Source organism: Uranotaenia lowii, chromosome 2 (assembly GCF_029784155.1).
Source record: "Uranotaenia lowii strain MFRU-FL chromosome 2, ASM2978415v1, whole genome shotgun sequence".
Lineage (NCBI taxonomy): Eukaryota > Metazoa > Arthropoda > Insecta > Diptera > Culicidae > Uranotaenia > Uranotaenia lowii.
The window spans coordinates 326,047,299-326,069,148 of record NC_073692.1 but is presented as its reverse complement, the minus strand read 5'-3'; the positions used below and the strand labels follow the sequence as shown (position 1 = coordinate 326,069,148).

General features: G+C 37.3%; 1 protein-coding gene and 1 long non-coding RNA gene across 5 annotated transcripts in view; both read right to left on the bottom strand.

Annotated features, from left to right (window-relative positions):
• The window catches only part of LOC129744131 (uncharacterized), an 85,089-nt gene that overhangs the window by 39,678 nt on the left and 23,561 nt on the right, over positions 1-21,850 (bottom strand). Inside the window, exon 1 of one of the 4 annotated variants that reach the window (XR_008736824.1) lies at positions 11,290-11,375. The exons of 1 other annotated variant lie outside the window; for it this stretch is intronic. The gene's annotated coding sequence lies outside the window, so the exon portion shown is untranslated. Of the gene's footprint in view, positions 1-11,202; positions 11,376-21,850 lie in introns of those variants that run through there. 2 more of the 4 variants (XR_008736826.1, XR_008736825.1) reach the window with 2 other exon arrangements.
• On the bottom strand, positions 8,168-9,342 carry LOC129744132 (uncharacterized). Its single transcript, XR_008736828.1, has 3 exons — positions 8,771-9,342; positions 8,577-8,707; positions 8,168-8,520 (listed from the first exon to the last, which is right to left on the bottom strand). It is a non-coding gene; the product is annotated as an uncharacterized LOC129744132 (long non-coding RNA).

The window sequence follows — 21,850 nt, the reverse complement described above, 5'->3', positions numbered from 1 at the left end:
CGAATATTCTTAACCCTCGAACAGAGATTATTCACAAATGAGTCTCTGGTGCTAAAGTTATCGGCAAGTGGAAAGTACTTTTCTAACATTTGTTTACCATTCTTTTTGATGACAGAAAAAAGTTATCGAAAGATCTTTATTCAAAACTGATTTCAATCGAGGTTTTATCGCCAAGTGGGATGTGTTTTCCAGTGTTTTTTTTTTCCAAAACTTTGTTTTCATTCGTGTGAAATTGCTGCGAATTTATCAGACAGCATCATCATTTAATTCAATGCGTGTTACGGATACGTGGATAACAGCGACCAAAAGTCTGCTGGATTCAAGACAAAGAAGGAATTTTTTTTCCGGGAATATCTTCCTGGGTAATAAACGGAAACAGTGGTACTGATATTAGAAAAAAGTAATGAAAAAAGTTTGTTATTTTGTTACCGAAACAACACTTCAAGTACCACCCACCGATCACATATTAGATCGTTGAAATTAGCCATGAAGGATTCATCCTGACCGAAGGCTGATCTATTGAGCGTTGTTCATCGGTTGATTTTTGTCGAAACAATAATTTTGGTAGAATTTACCTGTTAATGTTTTTTGTGACTAAGAACCAGATTTCTTCGGAATCATTTTGCTACTATACGATCATGATCAATTTTTATGTAAATTAATGTTTTAGGCATTAAATAATTGATTTACTTTATTTTCTGTCTATCCTTTCCTTCAATTGTAAGCTCTGGCGCTGAATTTTGGTCATGGGACTCATATGCGAATATTTTTCACATGGGACACATCAGGGGTCATAATTTTTCGAAATTTTGGGAACAAACTTCGAACAAAAACTTGTTTTATAGGTAAATTGGAGCACAAAGAAGCGTTTTCCATCGATAACTCAAAAACGATGAAAATGCACATGGGACTTATATGCGAATAGGGGCAGTATAGCAAAAACAATCTACAGACCCCGTTCGTTTTTGGCAACATTCGTTTTTGGAAACATTCGATTTTGGCAGCATTCGATTTTTGCAACATCCGATTTTGGCAACATTCGTTTTTGGAAACATTCGATTTTGGCAGCATTCGATTTTTGCAACATCCGATTTTGGCACATGTGCCAAAATCGAACGGTTTTTAGAATCAACATAACCTTTTAGTTTTCGTTGTAACATTACCAATTTAATTTAGACAAACAGCATAAATACGTTTTTATGTTCTGAAATGGTGATAAAATGCAACAATAAAAACAAAAGTTTAAAAAAAATTATAAAGTACTCAAAAATGACAAAAAGATGAAAAATTCAAAAAGTTAAAAAACTAATTCAACCAAAAGACTGAAACTGACAAAAAACAACTAAAAATTATGAAGAACGACAAAAACTGCAAATATGACAAATGAAAACAAACATTATAAACAAAACAAGAAAAGTGGAAAATGTATCAAAAACATGAAGAAAAAATTTAAAAAATGACTACAAATGGTCGAAAATTGACCAAAAATAACGTGTTTGATAATTATAACAGTCATTTTGTACAAATAACTGGGAAAAAAATAGAGAAAAAAAACCGATCGATTTTGGCAACACAAAATGTAAGGGCGTGTTGCCAAAATCGAACGGGGTCTGTAATAGCAAAATCGGTGAATGTGGCGGAATCAACCGTCACCAAAGTAATAAAAGTGTTCGACGAACGCATTTCGACAACTAGGAAGCCAAGATCTGGGGGAAATCGAAATCCGGGATCCGCAGTGACGAACAGAAGGGTGGCTAGCACTTTCAAGCAAAACTCAAATCTCTCCCTTCGAGATGTCGTCAATAAGTTGGGATTATCGTCTACAACAGTGCATGAAGCTTGAAAACGATCCGGATTATCGACTTATAAGGAGGTAGTGACTGCTAATTGCAATGAAAAGCAAGCAAACCCTTACGGCAAAAACAAGATCTCGGAAGCTGTATACGACATTGTTGACAAAGTTCGATTGCGAGGTAATGGACGACGGAACCTACGCCAAGGCAGGCTTCAGACAGCTTACGGGACAAAAGTTTTATACAGCAACCGGATGAAGAAAGGCGGCAGACATTTTCAAGAATGTTAAACTATCAAAGTTTGCTAAGGAATGTCTCGTTTGGGAAGCTATCTGTACCTGAGGCTTATAAAGCCACATTTTCGTTGCAGCCGGTACCGTCAACTAGGAAATTTACGTAAAATAGTGCCTTTTGCGTTTTCTGCCTTTTCTAAAGAAACTGTTTTGGCCAGATTTCACATCCTGCCATTATTAAAAAAAAGGAGGCCATGCAATAGTTTGCCGCTAACAACATTCAGGTTGTGCTCAAGGATGAGAACTCTCTCAACACAACAGAACTTCGCCCAATCGAAAAATATTGGACGATACTTAAGCAAGACCGTAAGAAGAGCTAAGAAACTGTAACCAAGGAGAAACAGTTCAAAGCGAACTGGCGTTTGCGCCGAAGATAGTGGATAACGTGACTATACAAAATCTGATTGCAGGCATCAAACAAAAGTCTCGTAAATTTGGACTAGGTCGACCGGAATCTTAACTGAATATTTTTTCCGTCTATTTAACATATTTAACTTCAAAATGAAGGTGCTTTGATTTTTTTAATAAACAAGTTGTTGTGGAACGGTATTAATTTGTTGCTATAAAATAAGAGCCACCCCAGCGACTAAACGCGAGGTGAGTTCTCTCCCGAGAACTCACTCTCAAACCACCGATCGTGTGATCGTGATGGTCCAAAACCGATTTGATCCAGCCAGCATAAACCAATAAATCAGTTCGTAGCAAACTCCACCAAGTACACATCGGTAGCACTTATTAATTACCCCCGTCGGCTCGGTCATAGAAATAGTTGGGAATAAAAGTTGAATTTCCCTAAACGGTCGGTTGTTTTGTGCATCTAGTGGAAGAAAAACTCCAACTGTGATCATATCACAGCACCATTGGCGGAATCAGTGTGGGTTGCCTTAATTGCACCCAAATGGTGAAGAAGTTGTGCTGTTTTGAGGTGTTCCCCGGTCGTTCCCAAGAGTGTTAATTACAGTCCACTCTTTCGAACTTTTTACTTGGGACGATCCGGAACATTTTTGGTCCTTCGAACCGGATGTGTGGCCAGTAAAGCCTACGGACAGTGCGGACGGAATCGGATTCGTAACCCACCAAGCGGCTTCAGTGCACGGCCATCGCACTTTGATAGCATCAAGCCACCGCTGCCATCGCTGTTACGCCATCGCGCTGATCAGCGCTATTAAAAGCATCACGACTGCACCATTTTGCTACAACACGGAGCATTCACGGAGCATCGGTCGGAACATTCCCTGAGACCTACGGAATCGGTTCACGGAAACCAGGGAAGTACAAAGTGTGCATGATTGGTGGTGTATGTTTTTGTGGTAGCTTGTGGGTAAATGAATTGCTCAAAATAAAATTGAAAACTTAATTTCACGAAGTTATTATTTCGGAACTGTGTGCAATCCCTGAAACTTCAAACATTCTTCTCTGCTGCTTACTGGTTCGGTGTTGGCAAATGTTTCATTGAAAACTTCCCCAGTCAATCGAGTGCATTGGGTTTATATTTTTCGGTCAAATAAAGAACGTTGAGTTGAGTTGAGTCAATTATCGATCAGTCGGAACATAGTTACCTGTCGGTGAGAGCAAACAAGGTGCGTTTCATGAGCAAAGGTCAGTCAATGAAATTTGGATGAGTCAGTATTTCGGTTATTACAGTCAGCATCATTAATTCATGATCTACGTAGGCCCTTAGGACGTGTCGGTGACGAAATAATTATTTCTTGAATAATTATTTTCGATTATTCTTGAACTTGGTGAGTGAATTGGCAATAATTGTGTGCAACATACAAGCGGACGTATCAACGTGCAATAAAATTACTGTCAGATTGTTCGGAATTCCAATTTTTATTTGAAATTGGACTTAGTCGGTTTTGTGTCAGAATATTTGTCGGATTTTTAGTCAGTTTTGAGTCAGTGAACGTTTTTGCTTCAACTTTATTATGGAGGACGTCGACTTCAACGAGCTCAAGGAGCAACAGCGGCAACTAAAGCGGACCATCAACAGTGTAGCGAGGTTCGTTGAAGGTTTCTCAATGGAACGGCACGAAAACCAGATCGACGTTCGGTTGGAGATGTTAGAAGATGCGATGCGGAGGTTCTACAACGTCCAGCGGAAAATGAAGGTGATCCTCGACGAAGAAGATATCGAAACCAAACCAGATTCAAAGGAATCCGAAAATCAGAGGGAAAAACGAGTTCAAGCAAAAATCGCCAAACGTGAGGCTGATTTTGATGAGGCTGCATCCCAGGTCGAAGAGGTTTACTGCACAGCGAAATCTTCCCTGGTGGCTTTCAAGCGGAAAAGGCAAGTGTCAGTCGAATTGTCAGAATCTTCTACAAGTTCGGTTGTGTCTCGCGTGAAGCTTCCTGAAATCCAGCTGCCCCATTTCAGCGGAAGAATTCAAGACTGGGTCACCTTTCGCGACATGTTTCAGAGCCTGATACACAACAACGGTCAGCTTTCCCCAGTCGACAAATTTACCTACTTGAGGTCATCGGTGACGGACGAAGCATTGCAGGAAATCGGTTCAATCGAAATCACGGCCGCAAACTACCAAGTGGCATGGAGTTTGTTGGAAAGGCGCTACGAAAACAAAAAGCTGATTGTCAAAGCGCATTTGGACGCGCTTTTTAGAATCGAGCCAATTCGCCGGGAACACAGCGAGTCGCTGAACCGCCTCATCGGTGACTTCGACAAGAACCTGCAAATGTTGAACAAAATTGGGGAAAACACTGAGAGTTGGTCGACGTTGATGGCCCATATGGTCTGCATGCGTCTGGATCCCGTAACACTTCGGCAATGGGAAACGCATCACAATTCGAAAGAAGTGCCAACCTTTTCCAACCTGATGAACTTCCTCCGAGATCAGTGTTTGGTTCTACAATCTCTAGTCACCAACACTTCGCCAGAGCCTCACCATCCAAGGTTCACGAGATCACCGGAACCACAGTATCGACGGTTGAGGAGCTCGCCTCAGCGAGACTATCGACATAACACTACAACATTTTTGGCATCGCAGCCCCAAGAATGCTGCGTCATTTGTGGAGATCGTCAGCATAACATTTTTCATTGTCGGACTTTTAAGAGTTTGTCTGTGTCAGAACGGTTTTCGGAAGTGAAAGAACGTCGCTTGTGTTTTAAGTGTTTGCAACATGGACATTTTGCCATAAATTGTACTAGAAGTCCCTGCCAAAAATGCCATCGAAATCACAACACACTCTTGCATTTTGAAAGTACTCGCTACTTCTCTCGGCCTCACTCACCATCTTACTCCTCCTCCGTTCCTCCAACGTGCAACAGACCCGATAATGCCAATCAGTTTGAAACGAACCAAAGTAGAGAAGCTCAGCGCACACCAAATCGAAGAACTCAGCAATCCACCAATTCATACCCAGTTGTTCAAGCACCCGACCCACAAAATTACCCACAGTACACCACAGATAACCTTTCGCAAACTTTGGAATCAGTCAGTAACCCATACAGAGTTTGAGTTTGTCAGTTTTTGTTGTCGATTGCTATCATTCGAGTTGGTTTGAAAACACACGGTTGCATGAACGGTGTATGTTCATACTTTTGCTACGCCTCTAGTAGTTTTTGCCATCAACTAAATCTCCAGAAATGTTGAGATCACTCAGAACAGGTTATGTCTCGGTCTTTTCGGAAATTGCATATTTTGTATTTATTCGATTGTGTCTGGACTAATGGACTAAATTACTCAGCAAAACTGTCAGTAAATCATTCAGTTATTGAGTCAGAAAAACATTCAGATTACCATGCGAAAAACTTGTCAGAAACTCATTCAGAAATCCATTCAGAAAAACATTCAGAATTTTATTCAGAAAAACAGTCAGAAACCCATTCAGTGAAACAGTCAGAATCTGTGTCAGTTTTTATGTCAGAAAAACGGTCAGTCTGGCCTTTTTTGAAGCCACACGCATTATTTTGCCTTTTTTGGAATGTCTTCAGCTCACTTTGAAGATTTGCGAGTACAATAACGTCATCGGAGGCCAACTTAACCATTTTTACATTGGTTTAAATTTCAGATCGCTTCTTATTTGCAACAGTACATCGTGCTAAAGTCGGACAGCACAACTGCAAAATTACTTGAAATTTTGCCACATCGTGTCGTGCCTCAATCCTCGTTTGTCGAACGACAAATTGACGGTAGACCCAGTTGGTCAGAATGACTAAATGTCCCCCATTCTATGCCTCCGTCTGCATCGATAATCTATTAGTGCAGACGTCGAGAAGAATCATCAGCACACAACATATTCTGCGAAAAACGGTACAACTCGCGGTCTAAAATCGACGAAAGGGAAAGCGTTGGAAAGAGTCGAAAGCAGGCGATGTCATAGGTGACAATGTAACGGTTGTTGGAGCTAATCCTGAGCTCAAAGTATTTGGTTAAATGGTTTACTTTATGCAAAGTCAGTGAGCAATATATCGATAACAGTTAACACGAAAAAACAGAATATTAGACCGAGACATCTAAATAACCTTCCCACTTCTCATCCGCGATAGCAATTATGTCGACAACATATGTCAGTTGATTAAGAATGATCATGTCAGAATGAGATGAAAGTTGAAACATGTCAGAATTTCATAAGTCAGAATCTGTCAGAGTTTTAAAAGTTAGAATATGGCGTCTGAAATCGTCAGAAAATGTCAGTTTTTTGAGGCTGTATTTATGTCTGTTTATGTCGGAATGTATTTGTCAGATTTGAGGAATGGTGAAAAGCTGCATGTCTCTGTGAATATTCTAAAAACACACTAAAGTCCTTCCGAATATTTTTCATGAACCCTCATGGACCTCAAAAGGCGCCCGTGAACCAACAACGGCTTCTTCCGGTTTTTTTTGAACGGCCCATCAACACACTACCGCATCGGTACAATTGCGAACAGCACCAAATCACGGCATAACCACGACATCAACGGTCAAAAATTGGTCCAAAGAAGCGGAAACTGCGACTTGAACGTTCGCCCGATCATGTGTCAACTTCTGGTCGAAATCGACGGGCTGACACATTGATCACTTCGGTTATCGGAAATTTGATCATCGGTTTAACATTCAACGATAAACCAGTCGAATAGCAATCTCTGGTCGAAAGTCGACAGGTTGCTGTATCGGCTTAGCATCGTTATTCGTCACCCACAAATCAACGAGCATCATCAGCATGAACTATGTTGAACAAAAAAAGAAATTTTAAAAACTTGTTACAAAAAAAAATTAGAAATTGACACGGTCTATAGTTCGTCACTGCTATTCATCCACCAGCAGCAGATAGTCCAACAGCAACGAGAATTTGTTTTACCACCCACCGATCGTACGCAGCGAGAAATCTGACCAGCTGATCGCACTTTTCAACACCTCAAGCAAAGCAAACGAAAAAACGATCAACAGCCGTCCATCCTACCAACGGCTATTTTCGTCTTTGCTTTCGTCCTTACGGTCCTCAAGCTGAGCCACCAGCTAGATGAAAACGGGCTACTTCCGGTTTTGAGCGGCCCAACACAACACATTGGCTCCGGTTATCGCTTGGTCAGAACCCATCCACGAAAAAAAAAAAAAAACGACGGTTTCTTCAGCGGTCAAAGCAAACCCCCAACCTCCTATATGTACCGCTCATGTTCTTTTATCGGTAACTTCCGGTTTAACCAAGCATCGTAATTTCCGGATCGGCCCAGCATCGATCAAGCGCTGTCAAGTTCAGTACAGGCTAGCACACAAACTTCGGCATTCTTGCATCTCGAAATTAAAAATCAATTTCGGATCGTTAACGGCATCATCGGTTTCTAAATTATTTCACAAGGTACGCCTGGTTATGAAAGAAGGTTCAACAGTTCCCTGATAAATCTCCAGTGTCAGATCGGAGAACATCGTGTGGTTATTGGTCATCAAAAATCAATCATCGGCTCATTCCCTATGCCATCATAAGCCTTAAATCCGGAAACACCAAGAAATCAACATCTTTTATCGAGTGAACAGCTGTTTTATTGGTTAATTGGTCAACTGATACAGTGAACATTTAGCTATCAAACATACGGTCGAGGACAACCCCTGGTCGAAAGTCGACGGGTTGTATTTTCGGATAAGCACCGGTCACAACGCAACACCAATACTCTTCGGGTGGGTGAAAACAGCAGCGGTTTCTAGCTTCAGTCATCAGTATGAACAGTGACACAACATTCTTCGGTGAACCACACGTTGCGTGAAACATCGGCCCAGCACATACTCTGTATCAACCTCTGGTCGGAGATCGACAGGTTGATGCACGGTTCAACGGTAAACGAACGGTCGAACATCAGCCTCTGGTCGAAGATCGACAGGCTTAGAATCGACTTACTCAACATGCTCAACCTGCTGCACTGAACGGTCTACAGCAGATTATCGGCGTCCGGTTTCGATCATGCATCACACCCACCAACCAACAAGTTTCATCGTCACCTACAAGAGAGGAATTAGATCAGTTTTTAAAACTTTGAAAAGCTTTGAGATAATACCTTTACTCGAATTCGACACGGCCTATGGATTTCGCTGCTGTTCGCCAGCCAGCATAATTATCCAACAACAGCGACAAAACTAAATCCACCACCCAGCGAGGGGCACTCAGCGATTCCAACAGCAACAGCACCTGAGCGATTAGAACGGAGAAACTCATCAGCTGCAACCCGTATGTTATAAAATGTGGACTTACCTTCGAAAGTGTGATGTTTTTACAACGAAATTTTGTGATTTTGATTCCCGTATGGTCCAACATTCTCGAACTGCTAATCATCTGAAAACCAGCCAGCCAAAACAACAAGCAAATGCATGTGTTTGTCTCATCCGTTCCCTCAGTGCCACTCACCACGCATAGCATCGAGAGGAGAGAGAGCAAATGCGATCCGGTTGTTGAGATTCCAGTTTGTTTAAGAAGCGTATACACGGACATAGTGTTTGTCGACTGAATGTTTGATGTTAATTTTAACGAGTTGTAAAAAATATTTATATTGTACTGTATAACGTTAGTTGATAAGCATTGCAAATAATTGTTAGCACTTAAGTTTTGATGTGTATAATGTTTTGTTTCGAAACCCGTATGGTTTCAAGGGGGCCGGCATGTTGTGGAACGGTATTAATTTGTTGCTATAAAATAAGAGCCACCCCAGCGACTAAACGCGAGGTGAGTTCTCTCCCGAGAACTCACTCTCAAACCACCGATCGTGTGATCGTGATGGTCCAAAACCGATTTGATCCAGCCAGCATAAACCAATAAATCAGTTCGTAGCAAACTCCACCAAGTACACATCGGTAGCACTTATTAATTACCCCCGTCGGCTCGGTCATAGAAATAGTTGGGAATAAAAGTTGAATTTCCCTAAACGGTCGGTTGTTTTGTGCATCTAGTGGAAGAAAAACTCCAACTGTGATCATATCACAGCACCATTGGCGGAATCAGTGTGGGTTGCCTTAATTGCACCCAAATGGTGAAGAAGTTGTGCTGTTTTGAGGTGTTCCCCGGTCGTTCCCAAGAGTGTTAATTACAGTCCACTCTTTCGAACTTTTTACTTGGGACGATCCGGAACACAAGTTTAATCAATTTACACGCAATTTAGTTTTACCACTTTTTGATCAGAACACCCCTTAATCGTTCTATTGTGTTGTGAGCCTATATACTTGGTTGAACGAATCAACTGAGTTAAAGCAATCGAAAGATTCCTTTTAATTCAACCACAGTAAATAAAAAGTTCAGATGCCGGTATTTCGATAGCAACTTACTATCTCCTTCAGTGAGCGTTTTTGATTGATCGTCTTATTTTTTCTAGAATTTTATCTTCCGTGACATACAAAACAAAGTCTACATATGTACGATACCTATATGTTTCAAAGAAGACAATAAAAAGAATTTTGGTTAATTCACAGAAATCAAAATCGGAAAACAGAAAATTAATTTAAAGGAATATCTTCTTTTTTTACAGCGGTGTAAGGGAGAGTGCATAAGCTACATAAGGGATAAGATAAGATGCTTCAACTAAAATATAATTGAATTATGTAAAATTCGTTTTATAATATAATAGAAATTGATTTACCAAACAATGACCTCATTCGAAAATGAAACCAAACTTCGCAAAAATAATCACCACAATGTCCACCTACCGCAAGCAGCTTGTATACATAGAAGGATGTGTATAACCTTTAAAGTAAATATTTTCTGTTTTCGATGCACCAAACGCTCAACAGTCCAACAATATGAAACGCACTGGAAAACGAATATTTCATATCGCTAGCTCACATTCGCACCTTCAATTTTATTTTCTGCCAATTGTGTAGACAGTAAAAATATCTATTGCAGCTGTCAGGAGAAAAAACAAATTATGACCGAAAATGTATCAACACGAGCCAAGTCGTTAATTTTAAATCACACGAGATTTTTCTTTTACTCATCCACATTTTCGTTCTGTAATACACAGCAGCATTGTTACCGATGAAGACTAAGTAAGAATTTTAAAACATATGTAGGTGGTTCACTGTAAGACAAATATTATCGGATGTCTTTTTCGCTAATTTTATTAAAAACTTAATTTATCCTCTTTTCTTTTGAGTCGTTTGAAATTAATTCAAAAAACTTTTTATTTTAACACCGTCATGATGTGTTCAAATCTGCGCGAATTTCCGAGTGCATCACAATTCTATTCTACTCTCATTAAAGGATCCCACAGCAGCAACGCCACAGAGTGCCAAAGTAAATCTCCTTGAACAAAACTATTTTTAACCTCCTTCTTTTCAGACGGGTGGAGCCAGGAATTGCCATCACTTGACACACGGCAGAAGAATGTAGGCAAAAGGCTATTCAAACTAATCGAAAACGAAAAAATACTCGTCTGTCAGACGGTCTAATTGCTGCTACTAGCCAGCCCAGCCCTGGCGCTCATATCGATAAACTTGGCTGCGTGATCGTGATTCAAGCACCAGGATTGAGACATCGGAACTTCCGAATGCTTTAATCGATTTTCTAAAATCAGCATCACGCCGCGCGCTGCAATTTCGAAACCAGCCACAGATCATCGTAGCCTTTTGCAAGAATGATGATGAGCAACGGCACAAAGCATTTTCCACGCACACACGCGTTAAGAAAATCAAACGAACTTGAACAAACAACAAGCGTTGGGGGAAAATTCACTAGCGAAAGAAGTAGGCGTGTAGGTATATGCAAAGAAGAAGAACTGAACGCACGATTTTCTTGCTCAACTTTTCCGAACGATGAAGCGACGGCAATCAAACCGAACAAACCAAGCGATCGAATCCGAACCGAGGCGAGTCGAAGACTGATCGCTCCCGAAAAAATCTGCTTTTCGTTTGGGGTGGAAAAGTCCCGGGGCGAAAAGTCCGATCTATAGCGAAGTCGTGCGTTTAGCCGTTTTTCCGGGTGGATCTCGAGGAATCTCGAGGAAAAATATTTTAAATAAGAGAGTGAGAGTTTATTGTGTCTCATAGTTTTGAGATTGGCTTTTTTTTTAATATACGACGACACTGATCATATGTTTTCGCTCCCTAGAACATAGACTTGATAAGAAGGTGGTTGGTCAGAAATAACGCACCAGTTCTATCAATGCAGCGTGGCCAGCGGATTGCCATTATCAAAATTCTGGTTTTTCCCCGGTTTTCCCTATTGAGATTATTTACCGAGATTTTTTTTTCGACTTAAACATACCCAGATAAATACGTTCAAAAATCGATTATGAACTGAAAATGAAAACATTTAATAGATGTTTAATGCGAAAGTGTGCGATGTTTTTCAATTTATCTGCGAAACATTCTTGGGGTGCAAAAGAAATGCAAATCCTCACAAAAAACTTGAAATTTTTTTTTTCTGAAGTAGAAAATGAAGTATCACCACGTTGTATAGGAAAGAAGTAAAAAACATTTAAGGTTTAAGTAAATTCCAGTACTCCTTAATAAACTTTATCCTGCTGAATCCCTAGAACCTTTTTAATAACATTATTGAATATTAATTCTGCATTAACACTAAGGGTCCATCCATTCATTACGTAACGCTCTTAAGACGGGGGGGGGAGGAAGTGAGCTCGAGCGTTACGAATTGTGACATTGAGGAAAAGGGGAGGCATGATTAACGTTACGCACCGATTTTTTCTTTCGAAAATTTTATTCTGCTGGCAACTATGTTATACCACCAACAACTTTTGCCAGATCTGAAATGATGAACAGATCAAGGTCAGTATGAAAGTTCATTGGAGGGTAAGAAAAGTGTTTTACGTAATTTATGAATGCCTCCTAACTAAACTTGTTTATTCCAGCTTTGAAAAAAACCTTAATACAAGTGCGTGAACACATTTTCAAAGGTGATGGGAAGTATTAGAGAAACATGAGATATCAAAGAAAGGAAGAACATAAGCCGTAAATATCATAAATTTCTCAAAACAGATACGACGGCTCACCGGCACACAGGGGTCCAAAACCCAGAAAAGCTGGTAGAAAGTCGATTTTTTAAGCGTTCAAATATTTCATCGTGTTCCGGCATTTTCAAGCTACATGAAACCATGAAAATGATAGTCATGAGTAGTCAACCCATTTAGGAGTTCTCGAAGAAATGCTGAGAAAAGTTAATATTTTTTGAAAATTTCGCAAAGATTTGCTTACATTGAAAAGCGAATATATTTTCAAATCGGGAATATATTTTGCTTTATAATTATTTTTATATTTTTGTCAGATAATATATCTACACCTTACGTAATGAAAATTTTTGTTTTGGAATAAAGTTGAATTTTTTTATATGGACATAGTTCCAAAAAACGATAAATGTTTAAAGTTTTTTAACTTCAAATAGTGATAAAAAAAACACCACATAACTCCACTCCAATCTTACGTTGGATAGATTCCCACATTTCTGGACTACAAAATATTGCAAATTGGGTTACCTGTTTTTGCCATTTTTGGAGAACGATTTCAAAGAGCTGAACCACTTTTTTCTTCAAATTTGACTTCTGAGCCAATAACTTCCCGGTTCACGTACTATATTGATATTTAACTGGATCTCTAGGTTGAGTTTTCTCAAAAATCTATCCATAAATCATCCTTTTTATATTTCGAAGCACTATCAGTACGAATTTCTGTGTTATTTTTTCCATTAGAAATAATTCCCAAAACATAATCAAATTACGGTTTCTCAAATATTCCTCTGATTGTTGAGCATAACATAGAAGCTTTTTTGCTGGTCAAAATTCATGAAAACCAATTGAAACTCGAAAAATAGTTAAAAACTTTTATGATATTATTTTGAAGATATGCAATAATGCTATAAAATAAAATCAAAAATAAAAACTAAAAGTTGAATTGAAAAACTAAGAAAATATGAAGCACAAAGTTTGTTTTTCTTGTTTAAAATGTAAATTGAGTGTCTTGTGTTAAAACAACTATTGATAGAATAACAAATAGTTTAAGAAAAAGCCAACATACTTCAATTTCGAAATTTTGATCAGTATTGGCGAAAGTGTTAAATAATTCTCATCTGTCATAAAAATTGTATGTTGACACGTTTATAAATGAAAATTTAAAAAGTGATTAGCCTCAGAGCGTTGTCATGTCAATCTGTTTTGATTTAATTTCATATGTATTGTAATTTTTGGATAATTTGAGATTCAATTAACCTTTCTAGGATGTGAGACGTTTTGCAGCAATCTAGTGGAAAATTTCAATACAAGAATTTACTTACTGAGCTTTTAAATTTTTTTAACTTTTTAGAGGAGATGGGGGCATAATGGCCACCTTAAGGAAAACGCTTATTTAGCCATAGAGAACAGCTGTAATATGTGAATTACATCATTGTTTCGTGTTCAGACACTCGAATAGTCTATTGCCTAAATGGATGAAACTTGAAAAAGTAGATAAAAACGTTTAAAAATGCATTTTAAAAATTTTTGCCGAAAGCAGAAAACCAGTCACTGTAGAGGCATAATGAGAAACCTCCCGAGGCAGTATGAGCACCTTTAATGAAGGCATAATGAGCGTTTTCTGCCGGGGATTCTAGCAGCAAATTCGACTCGATGAAGTCAACTGAGTAATAGAGCTACAGCTTGACTTGTATCGTCTGACGAGTTGGTCTATTGGTAAGATGTCGGAGAGGTAATCAGTAGGCTCGAGTTCGATTCCTGGTCGAGGGGATTTTTTTTTCATTTATCATTTATGATCATGATTGCACTTAACGGTGAGGCGTAGATTCATCAAACAAAGCAATAACAAAATAATCTAGGTCTGTGTGTAAAATTCAAAGGATTAACACATACATTATGTTTCTGGTGTTTTGTTTGACGGATGATGCTTTGATGCTATTAGCCGTATAATGTAACAATAAAAAAAATCAATCATGAATGGTATATGCAAAAAAAAAATCCCCTCGAACAGGAATCGAACTCGAGTCTACTGATTACCTCTCCGACACCTTACCAATATGCCAAATTGACAGACGAAACAAGCCAAGCTGTAGCTCTATTATTCAGTTGACTTCATCGAGTTGAATTCGCTGCTAGATTCCCCAGCAGAAAATGCTCATTATGCCTTCATTGATAGTGCTCTGTTCGCCTCTAGTGAACAAATTAAAGTAAGAAGGCGTTTTAAAATTGATTAAAGTGAAAAATTAAAAATTTTATGATGTTGAAAATTGAGAAACAATGTGTAGATCATGTTGCAGTGCGTACATTTCAGATCAAGATGATTTAAAGGTCATAAAAGCTAATTTGATGGTGCTCAAAAATTATAATATTTTCGTCACTTGAGAACCTAGCTGGTTATTATTTAATATCTCTGTAAAGATGAAAAGCATATTTCTTTTTGGTGAAAAATTAATACTATGGGTAGTACGAAACAAGTCCTTATGAAAATTTGTTTAAGAAAAAACGTACTTATGTAGAAAAAAGGAGTGCTCATTATGCCCTGGGTGCTCGTTATGCCCTCATCTCCCCTACAGTAACAAAAAAAAAAGGAATTTTACAGAAAATATGAAAATAATATGTTATTTTTAGTGAAATTATGATTATTGAACAAGTTTAAAAGGTTTAGTGAAATTATGATTATTGAACAAGTTTAAAAGGTTTCAGAGCGAAAAATGTAGAAAACAGACTTTTTGAGAATTGGACCACTATGCGGCAGGGACTTGAACCCGCAATTTCCGCTTCAGTACAACGGCGCGTTAGCCAATTACACCCAGGTGAATGTGACGAAATAGGCTCCAATATCACTCGACATGTACGCATACTGGAGCCTTTTTCGTCACGTTCAAGAAACAAACATTCACTTCCACTTCCGTACCGGCTTGTGATACTAGAGTGAGTCGTATTTGTCATATCTGAAAATATGAGTTTTTATTTTATATCGGAGGACGAATTTTCGGAATTTGACCAAATCGAATTTAACATCATCAGAATTTTTTTTTTTTTGAGAACTTGGTTGAATAAACAAATCATTCCTACAGGCTACAAGAAACCAAATTTAAGAATTTTAATGACCAGAATTGATAATTTTGAATCCAAGAAACAAATTTCCGTCGATCATAGTTGCTTTTTCGGTCTTGTAAATGAGATTCAAATTCTGTTGTTTCAAAATTTTCTCATGGTGATGGTGCTAAGTTTGGCCTGGTCAAGCCCAACCAAATATTCGTTCAAAAGTTCACTAAAGATTCTATATGTTAAATTCTAAAAATTATTAGAAGATAAGCCCCAAAATTCGTAACTAGACTACGCATTTGTTTAAAGTTAATTCATATAACAAACTTTTTTTCGTTTCATTATTTAAAGATTCAACGATTCAACAAAACTCTCTAAAGTAAACGACGAATCTCTGATTTCACTCCATATGCAGTCTGCATATATCGTCCGGAGTTCCATTTTCTAATGCTATTATTACATACGTGCAACTTGTAATTTCAATTAGATGCTTCATTAGTTGATGCTCGGAATTTTGGATTAAACATTCCGTTACTTAAGCAAAAAAGAGGATACAAGTTCAATGGGATTTGACATATTAAAGACCGCAAAGAAATTCAAAGGGAAAAAATATTATATCTACACCAGCTTTTTCTCGATAACAACTAGAATGAAGTACCTATATATTTCTATGATTTTTTAGTTGCTCGAAGTTTTGAGTTAAATTTTTTATAACATGGTTTGAGAGTCAGTTTCCTTATTTTTAGTGACTCTGGAGCATTGCAAACACTGAAATATATGCACTGAGTAGCTGAGCCAAAAATTTCCGGTTTCTTGAAGGAATTCCTGAGTTTTTCCCGCTTTTTACCGATGGATTTTAAATCCCGACTGTTTCCTAAATGAGTGGCCACCCTGAAAAAAGCACGCCTATCATATTGATTTACCAATCGTGTTCCCTGATTTGTTTGTATTTAAAAATTAAAAATTCTACTAAATTTGGAGGCTATCCACTAATATCCTAAGTTCTTGTCAAGAAGTTATTGCAACACACGCTTATTATGGAACACACTAAAAATAATCGACTAAGCAAGGGTGAGTAACCTTTTCAACCAACGAGCCTATTTAATTCAAAAACTTCTCGGCGGGCCACACTAAAAAAAATATTTCTACTATTTTCAGAACTCTTTGGATGATAACCAAAAGATTTGCTAAGTAAAAATAACTACAAATTTTTGGCATTTTTTTTAATCAAACGAATTTATGGGTCATTTATTTGCCATTGTTTGAAAAGAAATTTAACATCGTTAACAAACCGGACAATATTGATTATGTCCGTCAATAAATCAAAGTCAGGGTGTGTTGTCGTTTTGGAATACTTTTTTTTTTCATTTATTTGTATCACATTTTCCCCTAAAAACCGGAAATTTTTAAAGACGTATCTACGATGCATAAAAACGTTTAACTCGTTTCCATATAGAAATATTCATTATCTTTGAAAACGTTTTTTCGGCGTGGGCTGTTCGGTATCTGTGGTTCGGTTTTCTGTGCGTATTTCCGAAAAAGTTAAAATTTGCCCTCGAAGCCCTGAATTTTTCCTACAGTTGGTGAGAAAATATATTTAACATAAAATGTTGACGAAATTTGCTGAAATCCTGGGAATAACAATAATTTCACAGATTCCCAAGCAAATTCTGTTTATAAATCTCCATGTTTATTATCAAAATGAGGAAAGTCATATACCTACGCTTATCTACGCAAAAGTTCTACATTTGTTAATGATTCAATTTTTCTCCCAGGATTTGATTACCAACGATATTAGCATTTTTGTCCAATTTAACCCTTTAATGCATAGTGTTGATTTAAAACAACACTAATCCAAATTCAAATATCTCGAAAACGCGTAGATACTTTTGAGTGATGTATTCACAAAAAATATTCTAGAGATTAGAAGAAATTATCCCATGGAATTTATATTACGATATTTCAATTCCTATGTGTGAGATATTGAACAAGGTATGAAAAAAGCAAAAATCAAATTTATATATTTTAATGAAAAAAGTAGTTTTTGGAAAATCGCTTTTTTTTCTTCAGATTTACAAATTCTAACATTTTTTTTAATTTCAATCAATCACAAACACCTTCCTGCACCAAATTAACAAGGTTTTTGCAAAGAAATTTGCAAAATGGTATTGAAATAAACACAAAATTTCGAAAATTATTTTTCCACTTTGATGGGTCATAACTTTTAAAATACTCAAAATAACGACTTCAAACCTGTTGAGTTTTGTTATTCGAATAAAAATGTTATTATTTCAATTCTCATTTAAAAAAGTCATGCATTAAAGTATTAATAAAATAATCATATTTAAAAAAAAAGTCTGCTGAGATAATTTATCAGGCAAGTTTACCTGTGACAGAAATTTAAAAAAATTCATCATCATGTGCTAATCAGTGGTCTTCCGATTTTTATATTTGCCTTCATCGACTTGGTATAAGTTATTGATTATCAATAGAAAAACCTTGAAGGAAAAGTTAGAAAAATTGCATTTTGAATTAGAAAAAAAAACCCTTTATCACGTTTCTGATTTAGAAGTTGCATTTAACCCTTGGAAAAAAAAAAACAGATTAAATGCATAAATTCCTGACTATTTTTTGACATTAGTTGCCAGATACGATTTTGTATGCGACTAAATATTATGTAATCGTTTATTCTCGACAACATCAATGATCATGGGAAATAAGCAATATTATTTGTGTAATACTTGATAGACACGTTATTTCAATATCCAACTCTTCAACAACAACAAAGGAAAGTCACTAAATTGCAATAATTTACAACAACTTTTGGTTTATCCCCTAAAACAGATTAGGATAACCGCAAACAAACAATGCGATAATTGCCGGCAAAAAATATGGCAATATTTGGACAAGCGCTGAAAAAATTTGGTGACAGGCAAACGCGCAATATCAGACACCAAAGCTCACACATATCATGGGTATTTTTCGGTTCCGTCATCGATAGGCCAAGTAGAAACTTGACCGAAAATAGCGCTCTGCTCATTGTGGAATGAAGCGTTTAAAGACTTTTATTGAGCCATTACTCGGATGGATGCATTTTGGACAGGTTGAAGAATGTTTTTGCTTTTGTCTATTGCATAAATAACGAATTAAGAGAACAGAAGAATAACAAGAAATTTCTTACCTTTTGAATTGCATATTAACATTTTTGAATATTATGCTGGGAATCAAATGTATAAAAGTAATTCATTTTACTTACTTACTTATCCACATCTAGCTTTGAACAAATACGAAATTTAACAGCCAACTTATGACATCCTACATAGGTACTGATGATCATAAGCTAGATAACTAATTTGATTTTTTTTCCTAATTGCAACGAAATTGATACATTCGGTCATCGCTGAAATTTTAATAAAATCCGAACACATTTCTAGAAATGATGAGTAATCATTTGCATTATTATTATTTATTCCTCTTCTGTTATGACCGGTTAAGTGAAAGATCTTCCGGCGTTTAACTCCATCGTTTCCTCCCACGGAAATAAAGAATAAAAAGGCAACACACCAAGCGTACGTTCGTTTTTTTATCTTGTTTCTTTTCCAACCATATAGAACGAAACTACCACAGGGCATGAAAGAACAACAAATCATTGAACCGCAAACGCCAGACACATGCAAATCGATGGTGGTGGATACATTATTATAGCGTACACTGACTGTTCTAAGAATAATATAATATGTAAACTGTACATTGTGTAGATACAGATAATACAGTCATGCATCATTAGTCGCATGAAACAGGGGATCTTGTCCCACTGCCACGGTCATGGTTCTTTGTGAATCTACCTCAAAGAGCCAACAAGATCAGAAAAAGGCGGAAAGGTGTGAATCAATTATCATACCTCTCCGATGTAGGTCTTTTCGGTTTTCGCTGAACCAACCGCTCCGGAAAAGGGGGTTTCATGCGAACCGACTGAACGATTCAACAATCGGAAACCCATCGTCGTCGTTCACAGCCGCCGCATATGAAGAATGCGGAGGAGGAAGTTTCCCAAAAGGAAAAAATCAGCTGAAGTTCAAGACTATACGTCTCATTGTGCTCTGCCACGAGTTACTCGTTCCGAGAGTGTTCCGAGTGAAGGTCGATCAACATGTGAACCAGACTCCCTGATTCTTGTCTTGTTCTACGCCAAAACTCGAGACTACCTTTAGCGTCGTGTATCTATACAGTTCGATGCTAATGGAACATAACCATATAGACACATCATACTGCACTTCACCAGAGTTAAAGCCGAGACTAACGAACTTGTTGTCCGCAGCGAGAAAAAAATCAATATCAGCCAGGTTTCCATATATGGAACATATTCCGTCCGACTCAATGCCGGGTGGCAGAGCGCTGAGGATGTACCGACTATATGTAGTAAGAAGGGAAACAACAATCAGCTGTTTGGAATCGGTAAAGGTCCGGTACAAGTTTTTAGTAACAAAAAGGGAACGTGAGTAGAGTATGTACAGTAAGGTAGATCCCCATGTAGGCCTACGCTTTGCAGCAAACTCGGACAACCGGATCAGCAGCCCGGGATCGATTATTCTGCGGCAATGATGTAACTTCCTCCTTCCAGAACTAGCAGTAATTGTAACTCAAAAAGTTATGTTTCTCGTATGGTAGTTGAAAAATGCTTTGTCTGTTTTTTTTTCATAAAATATAGAAACTTGTGCATAAAACAAGTTTATATCTGCATATTATCCTGTTTTCAGATATAACCACTGTGTTATTGATTTATTTATAAATTACGTTATTGCGATAGAGTGTGTCCAGGTCCACAATTCGGTTATTTGTGTACAATAAAAGAAAATTATGTTTGAATACATTCTGAGTTCCTTTTGAATAAATTTTGACTGAAGCCCTGACGTATACAAATAATATGTTATTTTAATGTACACAAACAGTCCACCAGGTGATAAAGAAATTAATTTTCTGTTATCCGCTAGCTTCAAAACAAGACTCGTTGGTCAAAAAAGTCTTGACCACCCTTGATTTAAATGCTCAAATGCAAAACTGAAAGAATTCGAACTAAGGAGTTGTATAAAAATGCCTTGGAACATAATGGATTTTTTTTAAATAACGTAAATTCCGAAGGGTTCATGATGCCAAAATTTAATAAAAAACATATTTTCTGTTGTCCGCTAGCTTCAAAATTAGGCTATTTAGGTCGAAAATTTGAATAAAAAATGGAACTTAGGAATAATATTTTTAATTTTTAAAACAGTTTTGCAATCTAAATCATCATCTAGCAATTTTTTTTCTTTATAAAAACGCGAACACCCTAAATTCAGCCTTTACTCCATTTATGAGTTCTCAATATGTCAACGCCACTGACATAAGATGTGAACGCCAGCGGTGGTGGCAGCGGCCTAAAGAATACTGCCACTGGGATACTGGTCCATGTCGTACGAGGCGACTTATCCAGTACTTCCCAGATACGTTTTTCTCATATTTCTGCCTATTTATTGCAAAATCAATGAGGCTGTATCTGGGAGGGGGAGAAAATAGGTCAAGGTCAATTATTGTAGTTCAAAAGTTTTTCAAGTTCAAAACATTGGGAGAAAATGTTTTGAATCTGAATCAGTTTTCAATTCTTGCTAGTATTTTTGAACTTTTGTACGTATTTTCACTCGAGAAGGGTATGCCAGTAGTGCATATGTAGTACACATGCAATTGCACAAGCTGTATGCTTTCATATTTTCTTGTTTTGCCAATTTGGAATATGATTTTTCATCTAACTAATTTCGTTGCTCTCCTAGTAACTCCGTTTAATAAAATCTCTTCACAAGTGTTCAAATGTGAATCGTAAACGCATCGCTTACGGTCCAATTGCTTTTGGTAATCTGTTAATATTAATCGATTTGAAATCATAGAAGAATTTGATCAAAATTACATCAGTTATATCTGTTACATCAAGCGCAAAATAAGTGTATATATCTTATAATAGAGAAGTGTTCAGTCCCTTCTATCTTTGGATTGGTAACAGAATTTTGTGGAGGTAAATGTCCCTTCATATAAAGATATTTAATTTTTTTTAAAAACGTTATGGTTATTCAATCATTCAAGCCGTACAACAATCGTTTCCATGGAAAAAATGTTAAAAAAAAATTAAAATTCCCTATTAAATCAAGCTTTTGATCAAAACTTATATCGCATGTCGACAGTCATATCTGTTTCACCTAATACATGTCACTTCTCTTGTATTGACACATGCTCCATTCGTACAAAATTCTATAGAAATCACATTTCTAGGTTCATGCCTGAAATATTACACCTCGCGTAACTTTTGATCT